Source organism: Musca vetustissima, unplaced genomic scaffold, assembly GCF_032173495.1.
Source record: "Musca vetustissima isolate MV318-11 ecotype Yass unplaced genomic scaffold, APGP_CSIRO_Mvet_v1 utg105330, whole genome shotgun sequence".
Classification (NCBI taxonomy): Eukaryota; Metazoa; Arthropoda; class Insecta; order Diptera; family Muscidae; genus Musca; species Musca vetustissima.
In genome coordinates this window covers 57,223-71,232 of record NW_026885735.1, presented here as the reverse complement: position 1 = coordinate 71,232, position 14,010 = coordinate 57,223, and the positions used below count along the sequence as shown (strand labels likewise).

Below are 14,010 nucleotides of genomic sequence, written 5' to 3'. Positions count from 1 at the left end.
CGTATAAAAATACTTTTTCAAGATGTCACAAGGCGGGATTTCGTATAAAAATATTTTTTTTCTAAGCCTTATAAACATATTTGTTCTAGAAGCCACTAGGCGTTTTTTTAAGTATTTTTTTAAGAAGCCACAAGGTATGGTTTCTTAAATAGTTTTTTTAAATAATTAAAGCGTGGTCTAACAGAAAAAATATATATTTCTTTCTCGCAGTCGGTAGGATTCGAACCTACGCTCCCAGAGGGAATCTGATTTCTAGTCAGACGCCTTAACCGCTCGGCCACGACTGCTAATATTTACCGTTTTTACTACAGGCTGCATATAAGATTTTTGGAGTACAAGTTCGAATCCCGGCAGGTGCAAATTATTTTTTTTTTGTTTTTCAATTCTATTTATACACTTCACCGCACTGTATTATGTCTTTGTGCATATGTTTGTAACAGGCCATAGGAAACGAGATAGACCCATTGTTCCTTTTGAGAATATGCATAGAACCACTTTCTAAGTCGGTTTATGCATGTCCGTCCGTCTGTTGGTCTTAAATTGAAAACAAAGGAACAGGTCGCATTTATAATTCGAATTGGATGAAATTTGGCACAGCGTACTGAATTGAGCCTATACTGATGTGTGCTGAGTTTCGTGAAAATCGGTTTAGATTTAGATATGGCTCCCATATATAGTTTCATCCGGTTTTATGTAAATGGTGCACCAAAGTCCCTATATATCTTTCGATTTGCACGAAATTTGGCGTAGCGTACTGAATTAGGTCTAGAATGATGTCTGCCAAGTTTCGTGAAAATCGGTCCATATTTAGATATAGCTCCCATATTTAGTTTCCTCCGATTTAATGTAAAAGGTGCACCAAAGTCCTTACATACCTTTCGATTTTCACGAAATTTGGCACAGCGTAATGTATTAGGTCTAGAATGATGTGTGTTAAGTTTGCTAAAAATCGGTCCAGATTTAGATATAGCTCCCATATATAGTTTCGTCCGATTTAATGTAAAAGGTGCACCAAAGTCCCTATATACCGTTCGATTTGCACGAAATTTGGCATAACGCACTGAATTGAAACTAGAATGATGTCTGCCAAGTTTCATGAAAATCGGCCCAGATGTAGATATAGCTCCCATATATAGTTTCGTCCGATTTTGATGTAAATGTTACACCAAAGTCCCTACATATCTTTCGATTTGCATGAAATTTGGCACAGCGTACTGAATTAAGCATGGAATGATGTGTGTTAAATTTCGTCCACATTTAGATATAGCTCTCATATATATTTTCGTCCGATTTAAGGTAAATGGTGTACCAAAGTCCCTATATATCCATCGATTTGCACGTAATTTGGCATGGTATACTGATTTGAACCAGGAGTGATATCAGCCAAGTTTCGTGAAAAGCGGTTCAGATTTAGATATACCTCCCATATATATGTTCGTCATATTTGGCATAACGTACTGAATTGAGCCTAGAATGATGTCTGCTAAGTTTCGTGGAAATTGCTCCAGGTTTAGATATAGCTCCCATATATAGTTTCGTCCGATTTTATGTAAATGGTGCACCGAAGGTCCTATGTATCTTTCGATTTACACGTAATTTGGCATGGCGTACTGAAATTAGTCTGGAATGATGTGTGCTGAGTTTCGTGAAAATCGGCTCAGATCTAGATATAGCTCCGGAAAATATATTTTCGTCCGATTTGAAGTAAATTATGTACTAAAGTTCCGATATATATCTTTCGATTTGCACGAAATTTGGCACAGCGTAAATAATTAGGTCTACAATGATGACTGCCAAGTTTCGTGAAAATCGGTTCAGATTTCGATATAGCTCCCATATATAGTTTCGTCCGATTTTATTTGCACGAAATTTGGCACAGCATAATGAATTAGGTCTAGAATGATGTGTGTAATGTTTCGTGAAAATCGCTTCAGATTTAGATATAGCTCCCATATATATTTTCATCCGATTTAATGTAAATGCTACACCAAAGTCCCTATAAATCTTTCGATTTGCACGAAATTTGACACAGCGTTAGGAATTAGGTCTAAAATGATGTGTGTTAAGTTTCCTGAAATCGGTTCAGATTTAGATATAGTTTCTATATCTGACCAAATGAAAAATTTTGCATCGGTTGCAGAATGACATGTTTATGGGTGCAAAATTCATTTTACTGGTCCTTTAAAAATGCGACATCTGTAAGGATTCATCTGTTGCATATACCCAAAGTGGTTAGGGGTATCATATAGTCGTCTGGCTTTACTACTTTCCTTACTGGTTTTTTAAATATTTTCCAAGACCATAAGTGGAAAATTTTTTAAATATATATTTTTTCCAATACTCCCACTGTTACCCCCTTCTCCTCCTCCTACTCCACGGGTTGGGTTTTTGTGTCTAATTGCAACAACTCGTTGCATATTCTACCCTAATTATTTGTCAGTCGCATGCACATTCGAAAAGGTGTAACCTAAGCAAAATTGTATACATGCAACACCACCAGCAACAACAAGAGCAGAGTCAGGGCAGCGAATTCAACGCCAGTAACTGCAACAAGAAGAACAACAACACTTGAGTTAACACACCATAATGACAATGACAATTGCATTATGACACGTGACAACATTTCATTCACTCTCACCCTCCTCTCCTCGTCATCATTCATCCTTCCAACGCGTTAATTATTTACTGCAGAACGGAGGGGAGGAAGGAAGTATGGCAAGCGACCTGTGGCAGAGAGGAAGATGTTCTTTTGTTTTGTGTCACCTCATGTGGCTCATTTGTTTTAGGGCAAACCCGAAACAAAAGATGTGTAATGATACTCCTTATGGGGTTACTAAACCTACAGGAAATGCAAAAAAACCAACCGCATGGATGTGGTTTTCGGCTGGCAATCGGAGTTTGGGTGACACTAATGAAGAGGTGTTCTCGCTCTCTCGAATATTAGCCCAATTAAAAATAATTTTAAATGCACTTGAGATTTTCTGGAAAGCGGGGAGGAGGTTGGATTTCCTTCAAGGGAGGAAAGGTGGAGGAGTTCGGAAAAAATATTAAAATAATAATTATTGGGAGTTGAAGAGCGAGGTTTGACATGGGAAGATTCTGAGCTTTGTATTAGATCGAATATAGAATCGATCGTTATCCCAATATATTTTTTTTTGGCAGCTATCAACCTGCCAATCCGGAGGTTACTTTCCCAAATTTCTTATCTTAAATTTCCTACCTAATTCAAATTTCATTTTTTGCAACCTCCACACATCGTTGATTTCCCAAGACCCGGAAAGTTGTAATTATTCGCTGGCTAAGAGATTAACAGCAGAACACAAAAAAATATTTGCTAGAAATTTAATTCAACTCCACCTGCTATCTGGTGGTGTTGCCTCTGTGTCTGCTCTAATGGCAGTATTTTGTTTTCTTAAATTCCATTTTTCTTCTTTTTTTCTTTCTCTTTAGCCATTCGTTTTGTTGGTTTTATATAATTTGCCATTGCGTTTCTATGGCTCATTATTTTTTTGTAGCATCAAATCATATTTAATATTTTAATCAAATACTGTACCGAAAAGAAAATCGCTGGGGTTTTAAGAATGTAATGGTTAAATATTATTAGTTTTAAACATGAAATGTTGCTTAGTGGTACATCGAAGAATGTGAAGTGCTGTAGAAAAAAATATTTAAGGGAAGGATAGCCAATGAAAAAATAAAAAAAAATATTTTTTTCTCGCAGTCGGTAGGATTCGAACCTACGCTCCCAGAGGGAATCTGATTTCTAGTCAGACGCCTTAACCGCTCGGCCACGACTGCACACATTTACCGTTAGAATGTACAGTTGCATATAAGATTTTCGGGGAGCGAGTTCGAATCCCAGCAGCAGCAAAATTATTTTTTGTATTTTATTATTTTTTTTTTGTCATATCGGAGTTTTCAGATATTCAAAAATAGGAATATTGAGTTTTTATTTTGAGGGTAATTAGTTTGAGAAGAAGCTCGGTTCCGATGGGAACAAATTTCCTGGATTAGGCAGATATTTTATACTGCCTTAATTATTTTCCTGTCTGACTTTACAGTAGGTTTACTATAAAAACCTTGGGTTTTTATTTTGAGGCTGCTTAGTTTGAGAAGAAGGTCGGATCCGATCGGAAGAAATTTCCTGGATTAGTAAGATATTTTATACTACCATTTATTTATTTATTTCCTGTTTCAGTTCAATGTAGCCTTCCTGTAATATCCCCAATATATTACCCTCAAATAGGACCCTCTTTCATATTCGTAGAAGTTTTTTATGTAGACGTCTTCCTATGAAATTCTCATATTTTGAAGAAGACTACATAGGAATTGCTGCATGCTTTGACTTGACCAGACTTGCAATGTACGACTTTTCAAAACCTCCCTCGGAAGGAGTTTCGTTCTCATGATTGAAGACTTCAGACTTCATCACAAGTAATGTCTTGTGTAACAGACCAAAAACTTCGACCATGCGTTCGGTTGTGAAATCGTTCTCCTATCCTCTCCTAAGGAGCTAAGGAGTGATTTCCTCATCACCAGCTTATGGTTGCATTATATCCCATGGTGAGGCAATATCTGCTACCATCTTCAGGAGGACTTTGATATTCGTTGACGAATCAGACAGGATCATCAGATGGTCTGCTTTGATGTCGCAGCATATTCGATCTGAACAGACCAAAAACTTCGAGCATGCGTTCAGGTGTGAACTCACTGTCCCATCCTCTTTTGAAGAAGACTACATAGGAATTGCTGCATGCTTTGACTTGACCAGACTTGCAATGTACGACTTTTCAAAACCTCCCTCGGAAGGAGTTTCGTTCTCATGATTGAAGACTTCAGACTTCATCACAAGTAATGTCTTGTGTAACAGACCAAAAACTTCGACCATGCGTTCGGTTGTGAAATCGTTCTCCTATCCTCTCCTAAGGAGCTAAGGAGTGATTTCCTCATCACCAGCTTATGGTTGCATTATATCCCATGGTGAGGCAATATCGTCTACCATCTTCAGGAGGACTCTGATATTCGTTGACGAATCAGACAGGGTCATCAGATGGTTTGCTTTGTGGTCGCAGCATATTCGATCTGAACAGACCAAAAACTTCAAGCATGCGTTCGGTTGTGAAATCGCTCTACCATCCTCTCCTAAAGAGCTAAGGGGTGATTTTCCTCATCACCAGCTTATGGTTGCATTTGTATCCCATGGGGAGACAATATCTGCTACCATCTTCAGGAGGACTTTGATATTCGTTGACGAATCAGATTGGATCATCAGATGATCTGCTTCGAAGTCGCAGTAAATTCGATTTGAAGAGTAGATCTGTAGAGTTTCCTTTCAGTGTCGCAACTTTTGTCACATAGTGGGCCTCATTCTACATCTTGACGGGTGAATTGTTTGCCTTTGTTCACTGCATAGCAGATTTCGTTTCTATAGGCTTCTCTTTCGTACTGTCCAGGTGTTACTTTTAGGAATCTCAAACTATGCAGAAGATTCCTTGACTCTGATCTAATTTGTACTTTAGTCGTATCTGTCATTCTCTACCAATGGATTCTCTGGACAGTCTTCTTTGACTTCGGGTAACGCTTGTTGGTCATACCAGATGACGGGAGACTTTATTGTATTCTTCGTAGATGATTTAATCCTCTTCGTCATTTGTGAGCAATTACGAGGGGATGACATCAAGGGGATGATTAGTCGTAGCAGATGACGGGAAACTCTATTGCTTTCTTGACCTGTTGACTTGATTTCCTTCGGCATTTTCGGGCAATTGAACGGAATGATAGAAAGGTTTTCTTAGGATGATTATCCATCTGTTATGCGTCTCTGCCATACGGCCTCTTTATTCGTTTGGCATTCCAAGACGGGTTTTGTTGACCATCCTTTCACTTTCAGACTCTGAAGTTGTGTCCCCAAATAGCTCAGAAGGTGTAATAGAGTAGTTTTCCCATGATAATAAACCTATATCTGCAGAAGATTTTACCACGATCGCTGAATAACGTGGGAATGTGATTCAAGAGCAGTTAGGTAGCATTTAAAGACAATTTTTTGAGAGACTAGTTTAGGCGTGGATTTTTAAAGACTATTTTTTGAGGGATTAGCTTAGGCGTGGATTTTTAAAGACTATTTTTTGAGGGACTACCTTAGGCGTGGATTTTTTAAAGACTATTTTTTGAGGGATTAGCTTAGGCGTGGGTTTTTTAAAGAGAATTTTTTGAGGGACTACCTTAGGCGTGGTTTTTTTAAAGACAATTTTTTGAGGGTCTAGTTTAGGCGTGGATTTTTTAAAGACAATTTTTTGAGGGTCTAGTTTAGGCGTGGATTTCTTAAAGACAATTGTTTGAGGGTCTAGTTTAGGCGTGGATTTTTTAAAGAGAATTTTTTGAGGGTCTAGTTTAGGCGTGGATTTTTTAAAGACAAATTTTTGAGGGTGAATTTTTTAAAGACAATTTTTTGAGGGACAAGTTTAGACGTGGATATTTTTAAAACATTTTTTTGAGAGACAAGTTTAGACGGGGATATTTTTAAGACATTTTTTTGAGAGACAAGTTTAGACGTGGATATTTTTAAGACATTTTTTTGAGGGACTAGTTTAGGCGGGCATTTTTTAAATACAATTTTTTGGGGGACTAGCTTAGGCGGAAATTATGTGATCAATATAGTCTACCTGCATTTCCTCTTTCGACCAACGGTAACTACCCCATTAAACAAAAAATAAAAAAAAAATCAAATAGAAAAATAATTATTTTTCTCGCAGTCGGTAGGATTCGAACCTACGCTCCCAGAGGGAATCTGATTTCTAGTCAGACGCCTTAACCGCTCGGCCACGACTGCATATAACATTACTTTGTGATAAATATGGTACACTTTTTTGATTCGAATGTAACTTCATATTATTTATTGTTATAATTCTCATATGCATTTTCCAATTCGATAGATTATCGTTAATTATCGTTTTTTCAAGCACCCTCTTGAAATTTATCAATTAAATAATATGGAGATAATATTTATAAATATAAATTAAAAAAAAATATTAAATAAAATGAAAATTTTTCTAGGAAGGTATTAATATTTTAGCCTTTTTTCCTCCCTCCAAGTAATCTGCATTAATAATTACTCCGATTCGCAAAGAATTTTTTGCCAATAATTTACTATCCATAATGCAGATCAGCATCAGGCAAACTACTGCACGTGAGGTCCCTTGGAGAGTATTTTTTGTGTAAAAAAAAAACAACAGAGCTGTTCTCAGCCTGTTGCTTATGTAGATACTTGTTTAGGAATTCACAAAAAAATTTCCGAAACCTACTGATGGTTTAAACACAGTCATCATAATTCGAAATTAGAAAAATCCATCTATTAAAAATAGAAAAAAAAAATATCCATTCCAAATAAAAAATTATTTATTTTGGCATTTAACAGGATTCGAACCCATGTTCCAAAATTCTTCTTGTGTCCAAAAATGTAACGGTAAATATGAGCAGTCGTGGCCGAGCGGTTAAGGCGTCTGACTAGAAATCAGATTCCCTCTGGGAGCGTAGGTTCGAATCCTACCGACTGCGAGTAGAATTTTTTTCAGGCTTTTTTTCTTCAAAAAAAAAAAAAAAAAAAAAAAAAACAAAAATACTGCTTAATTATTGCATATATGAACTAAACAAGAAAAAAATATAATTTCAAATTATTTATCCGATTCGAACCGTATCGAATTAGACACCTCAACATATTTATTTTTTTTTATTTAAAATATATTATTCCGCCTAAAACTTTCGATTCCGCCACATTTGAAACTAAATGAATCTTCTATTCATTTTTTTTTTTTTTTTTGAAAATAAAGCAATTAATTCGAAATCCAATGAAACAATTAAAGACTTTTTTATTTGATTTCTTCTAAAAGAATTTCCAAGCCTCAATTGACAACATTTTTACATGTTGGCATAGCTGCAACATTCCTTGAAACTTCCATGGATGATTCATACATTATGTTCTGCGATTCTTTCGCTTCGACTCAAAACAATTATCATCTAATTAGCAACGTACTGCAAATTGACACTTAAAGCTAGAAATAGTTGTAGCCGCTGCTGACATTGTCCACATGGTTACAAAAACAGTGTCTTCAACTGGCCATAGTCATCATTCCACCACATACCACCACACAAAAACCAATTCTAAACTCATCAGGCATGAAAGAAATGTTGTTGCTTCTTGGCTAAAAAACAATTACCAGTTTTTGTCCATGTTCAGCTTGAGAATTTGTTGTAGCAACTGCATTACAAACATGTTGTCAATGACTTGAATGGATGGTATGTTGCGAATGGTGTTGTAAATAAATTGTTACTGGCGATACAAAAAAAAAAATCGTATTTAAAGAAAAATAGAAGAGAAAGGAATTATTCTTTGTGAAATCTTTAAAAATATTTGCAATCACAATTCAAAATTATACAAAAATCGTATCTTATCTTGCTGCACATATTTCTTGTCTTTGACTTTTTATCTCTCACTTTAAACTGTCAATTAATTGGAAATATTATGTCGTGATTTATATTTATCTCTGTATATATATTAATTTATTTTTAATATAAATCATATCATATCTTATCATGGTCAATTAGTTATTATATTAAAGCTAAAGCTATAAACTAAATAATTTTGGACAGTGGCCAATAGGCCATACATTTTATGGCAGAAAATCGTTGTAAAATTCACTGGGAATTGTTTGTGACTTTTATGACATTTATCAGCAGTCGTGGCCGAGCGGTTAAGGCGTCTGACTAGAAATCAGATTCCCTCTGGGAGCGTAGGTTCGAATCCTACCGACTGCGATGTAATTTCAGACTTTTTTTCTGGCGACTTTTGAGAAATAACACAAATGAAATACAGAAGAGAACAAATATATGCAACTATTTTAGAAACTCTTATAATTTATATATTTTTTTATTTATATTAAATTTTTTATTACTTTTTAATAGATATTAAGAAAAATTAAAAATGTCAAATATTCATCCAAAATGTTATATTCGCAGTCGGTAGGATTCGAACCTACGCTCCCAGAGGGAATCTGATTTCTAGTCAGACGCCTTAACCGCTCGGCCACGACTGCACGCATTTATCGTTAGTTATATAGTGTTGCATATAAGAACTTCGGAGAACGGGTTCAAATCCCAACTGGAGCAAATAATTTTTTTTATTTTATTTATTTTATTAATTTTTTTTGACTGAATTAAAATATATTTCAAAATATTAATAATTAAAATTTTTCAACATTTTTTTTTGTTTTAAAGATCTCTGTCTCCGTTTAATCTTCAAAGAAGCTTCAAAAAATCACGCCCCATTATAACCATAGAGACATATTTCATCCAATTTTATTACTCGTTTTAACCTTCAAATTGCATTCGTTTTTATTTTGAAAGTCATTTTAGACTTTAGAATATAATTCTTAAAAACTTCACGCCTCATTCCAGACTTCGAAATATATATTTTTTTAAACACCATGCATCATTTCAGTCTTCAAAATAATTTGTTTTTAATACCATGCCCCCATTCTAGCCTTCACTACATTAAAGATTTCTTCTCCACATTTTATTTTCATCGCCTACATAACATTAAAAAATCACGCCTCACTTTATACGTAAAAATACTCTTAAAATTAAAAGTCTCTATTTTTGTTTCAAAATACCGGCAATTCTTGGGATCTGTTTAGCCTTCAACATATTTTTAATGAATTCATGTTTCAGTCTAGCCTTCACAACAATTTTTTTTAATTTCAGGACTCGGTTTAGCCTTCAATATATTTTTAAAAAGTCCCCCCAATTTCACTTTAGCTTTAATTTTTTTAGCCCAACCGCTTCAGTCTGGCCTTCCAAGTCTTTTTTACAAAAGTTTTATTTTGTCGCAGTCGGTAGGATTCGAACCTACGCTCCCAGAGGGAATCTGATTTCTAGTCAGACGCCTTAACCGCTCGGCCACGACTGCTCATATTTACGGTTATTGAAAAGATATTTTTGGGTACTCAACACAAGAAGAATTTGGGAACATGGGTTCGAATCCTGTTAAATGCCAAAAGAAATAATTTTTATTTGGCATGAATATTTTTTCTACTTTTAATAGATGGATATAATAATTTCGAACTATGGTGACCATCAGTAGGGTCTGGAGATTTTTCTTTGATTTCCTAAAAATGGATTTACATCATAAACAGGCTGAGAACCGCTCTTTTGATTGTGTTATTTTTTCACAGAAATTACTCTTAAAGAGAGCACATGTGTTTGCCTGATGCTGATCTACATTGTGGGTAGTAAATAATTGGCAGAAAAATTCTTTGGGGATCGGGGTAATTATAAATGCTGATTATTTTTTGGGGGGGAATATGATATTTTTATTTCTTAAGGGGACCCCCCCCCCACTCTCGGTTTCAAAAAATTTAATTTTGTATTTTGATTTAAATCGGACATACAGTAATTCAAGCAGATCCCTATAAATTTGCAAGTGAAAATCTCAACATTTTTCGAAGATATTCCATTTTTGAAGGGTTCCCTTAAAGAAAAAAAAATCTCTTTTTATTATTTTTTTAAATTTATATTTATAAAATTATCTTTATATTATTTAATTGATAAATGTCAAGTGGGTACTTGAAATAAAAATTTTATATCATTATCCTGATTATCTCTCGATTTGGAAAATGCATATGGGAATTATTGACACAAATGTCACGCTTTTAAATCGAAGCATAAAAACTGTAGCATATTCATCAAGAAGCAATGGCGTAAGCAGTCGTGGCCGAGCGGTTAAGGCGTCTTGTGGAAATAATGTGTGCTAAATGGAACTAAATTTCGATTTGAGTGAACCTTTAAAGCTCGAATCATGAAATTTGGTACTAAATGGTACTCAAACTTAACTTATGGTCGATATTAATATGTGGATTGTTCTGACATATACAGTTTTCTGTGAAAATAAAATAATATGTTAATAGATGTTTAAATATTTCCTACATTCGCTAACGAAGTTGCGGGCATATGCTAGTAATAGAATAAAATATAAAAAAAACCAGTGAGCGGAGCAGTATAGTCGGACGGGTCCGACCATATGATACCCTACACAACTTCCACGAAACTATAACTTTCTGTGGTTCTATATTCTGAGCTTGGGCAATATTTCGCGATATTTTCACCCTCTTGACCGACTAGAGGTCAACAAATATTACAAATATTCAGTACATCCCTTCTAATCACTTGTCCAGATTCCCTTCACCGTGGGTTCTGATGTTCGGCTTTCAATTTTGGCCTATAGATCGATTCGAAAAAAAAAAAACACCAAAAAATAAGTTTTCGGTCCACTTCATCCCAAAATTATTATCTGATCATCACCAAAAATTATAGGCGTTGTCGGTGACCATAACTTGAATCTCATGGAAAATTTTAAAGCGATCAGCGCTATATTTCCGCCCTCTAGTGTGGTAATGGGTGACTAAATAATATATGAATACGTAAGCACCTGTAAATATTTATGTGTAAGTCCCGCATCCGAGTACATACGACAATATAATTGGCATCAATTTAAAGGTCAACAACTCCTATTGAACCTACGGGTCTAGGACCTTCAGGTGCAAAAATATATACCCGATCCCCTCCTCCGTGCAAAAATTCGCGGTGTTTGGGTCATAATTGCGGCCACTGTAGCCCATTTTTTTTGGTCCATTTCATCCCCTAAATATTAACCGATCTTTTCCAAAAACAATAGGGGTCTTCATTGGCCAGAACCCATCCTACATGCAAAATTTCGTGAAGATTGGTCCATAACTGGGACCTGTATCGTGTTTACAAATTGTAATGGACAGACGGACGGACACACATGTCTAGATCGACTCAGCTAGTCGAGATATGACGATCGGTATACTTAAAGGTGGGTCTAGGACCAATATTTCGCGGCGTCACAAACTTTTGGGGCTGCACAAAGCTATACTACCCTGACAACATAGTTGTGTAGGGTATAAATATTTTGCTCCAGTTTGGATTTGAACTCGATCTCCAAAAATCTTATATGCAACCTGTATTAATAACGGTAAATATGAGCAGTCGTGGCCGAGCGGTTAAGGCGTCTGACTAGAAATCAGATTCCCTCTGGGAGCGTAGGTTCGAATCCTACCGACTGCGAGTAACAAATATTTTTTTTAATACTTAAAAAAAACGTTTTTTTTAAGATAGAAAAAACTATAAATATTAAAAACTGCTAAAAATTGGTTATGCTTCACCTATATTCATTATTTCAACATCAGAGGATAGATTACCAGCACCCTGACCCAATTTGTTTATTAATAACGTTCTTCTAAGAGTATCATATGTTCTCGTTGTCCGATGTTAACCTCTTCTGAACATCTGTGTATATGTGATGTCTACTTTTGGGCACAACTTGTTTTACTTTTGTGGGAAAATTGTCTATAATGACACAGGTTTTTCACATATTCCCAACCACTTAGCTGTTTTTTTTTTTTTTTTTTTTTTTGTCATTACCACCATAAACAAAATTAATTGAAATTAACTACCAGACATTTTAATTTTTTTTTTCTACGAAAAATTGAGGAAAATCCAATTTATGTTCAATTTGCATCGTAATGCTGGTGTCATTTGCCTGTCTAAGCAGCCCAGTGGCTACCTCTCACAAGAATTTCTCATTCTCATTTGGTGCCATGACTGGCAAACTTCATTGCCATGGTCATTGCTAATACCATTACCACTCCTGCCACATCGATACAGACAGACACACATAAATAATTCCCCACATTATTTTCTGAAGTGTTCAAACTAAAGTTTCAATTACAGGTTGTAACAATTAGCAACAATGTTGCTAGAGGAAAATGTTCTTGGCTGCTTATGACAGTGTCTGTCCGGTTGGATGGCTGGCTGGCTGTCAGAGATTCTCATCTGTGGTATCGAAGGAAATTTATGAAAGTCGCTGGTTTCGTATTTTTGTGGTGCTAAAGGCTTAAAAAGAATCATTTGATTTATTGGTGATTAGCTGACAAGATATCGAGAAGACATTGTCGTTTGGTTTTTTTTTTTGTGTGTAAGTATGGTTCTGAGTTGGTTCGGGATAGACTTTGGGAACATATTTTTTGCCGATGTAGTTTTTCATTAAAAACTGGTAATAAAGACAACAAATTTGTATAAATTGAATAATGTCAGCGATAAATTTGTAGAGGCCAACCACAGGTTGGTTGGTATTGGAAAAAATGTAGGGATCTTCCATAGAAAAAATTCTAGGAATTTTGCTAAAGAATATTTATCAAGATCTGAAACAAGGCTTGGAATTTTTTAAAAATATTTTTTCATGGATCTATATAAGGCGTGGCACAGCTCATTAATTTGGCCCAAGAACGAACCCTATTGAAATTTGGAAAAATCGGTTCAGACTTAGATCCCATATATATTTTCGTCCGATTTTAGGTAAATAGTGCACCATAGACCCTATATATCATTCGATTTGGACGAAATTTGGCACAGCGTACTAAATTAAGTCTAGAACGATGTGTGTTCATGAAAATCGGTTCAGATGTAGATATAGCTCCCATATACATTTTCGTCCGATTTTATGTAAATGGTACACCGAAGTCCCTATATATCCTTCGATTTGCACGAAATTTGGCACAGCGTACTGAATTAAGTCTAGAACAATGTGTGTTAAATTTCGTGAAAATCTGTTCAGATTTAGATATAGCTCCCTTATATATTTTCCTCCGATTTTAGGTAAATAGTCCACCAAAGTCCCTATATATCATTCGATTTGCAGGAAATTTGCCACATCGTAATGAATTAGGTCTAGAATGATGTGTGCTAAGTTTCGTGAAAATCGATTCAGATTTAGATATAGCTCCCATATATATTTTCGTCCGATTTAATGTAAATTGTTTCCTAAAGTCCCTATATATCTCTCGATTTGCACGAAATTTGGCACATCGTACTGAATTAAGTCTAGAACGCTGTGTGTTTAAATTCGTGAAAATCGGTTCAGATTTAGATATAGCTCCC

At 35.4% G+C, this 14,010-nt stretch overlaps 8 non-coding genes across 8 annotated transcripts; 3 read left to right on the top strand and 5 right to left on the bottom strand.

The window, feature by feature from the left end:
- Window positions 1-205: 205 nt before the first annotated feature.
- On the bottom strand, window positions 206-287 carry Trnas-aga (transfer RNA serine (anticodon AGA)). Its single transcript has one exon. It is a non-coding gene; the product is annotated as a tRNA-Ser (tRNA).
- Window positions 288-3,716: 3,429 nt separating this feature from the next.
- On the bottom strand, window positions 3,717-3,798 carry Trnas-aga (transfer RNA serine (anticodon AGA)). Its single transcript has one exon. It is a non-coding gene; the product is annotated as a tRNA-Ser (tRNA).
- A 2,949-nt stretch (window positions 3,799-6,747) lies between these two features.
- On the bottom strand, window positions 6,748-6,829 carry Trnas-aga (transfer RNA serine (anticodon AGA)). The gene has a single exon. It is a non-coding gene; the product is annotated as a tRNA-Ser (tRNA).
- Window positions 6,830-7,472: 643 nt separating this feature from the next.
- On the top strand, window positions 7,473-7,554 carry Trnas-aga (transfer RNA serine (anticodon AGA)). The gene has a single exon. It is a non-coding gene; the product is annotated as a tRNA-Ser (tRNA).
- Window positions 7,555-8,729: 1,175 nt separating this feature from the next.
- On the top strand, window positions 8,730-8,811 carry Trnas-aga (transfer RNA serine (anticodon AGA)). Its single transcript has one exon. It is a non-coding gene; the product is annotated as a tRNA-Ser (tRNA).
- Window positions 8,812-9,007: 196 nt separating this feature from the next.
- On the bottom strand, window positions 9,008-9,089 carry Trnas-aga (transfer RNA serine (anticodon AGA)). Its single transcript has one exon. It is a non-coding gene; the product is annotated as a tRNA-Ser (tRNA).
- Window positions 9,090-9,879: 790 nt separating this feature from the next.
- On the bottom strand, window positions 9,880-9,961 carry Trnas-aga (transfer RNA serine (anticodon AGA)). Its single transcript has one exon. It is a non-coding gene; the product is annotated as a tRNA-Ser (tRNA).
- A 2,095-nt stretch (window positions 9,962-12,056) lies between these two features.
- Window positions 12,057-12,138, top strand: Trnas-aga (transfer RNA serine (anticodon AGA)). Its single transcript has one exon. It is a non-coding gene; the product is annotated as a tRNA-Ser (tRNA).
- Window positions 12,139-14,010: the final 1,872 nt, after the last annotated feature.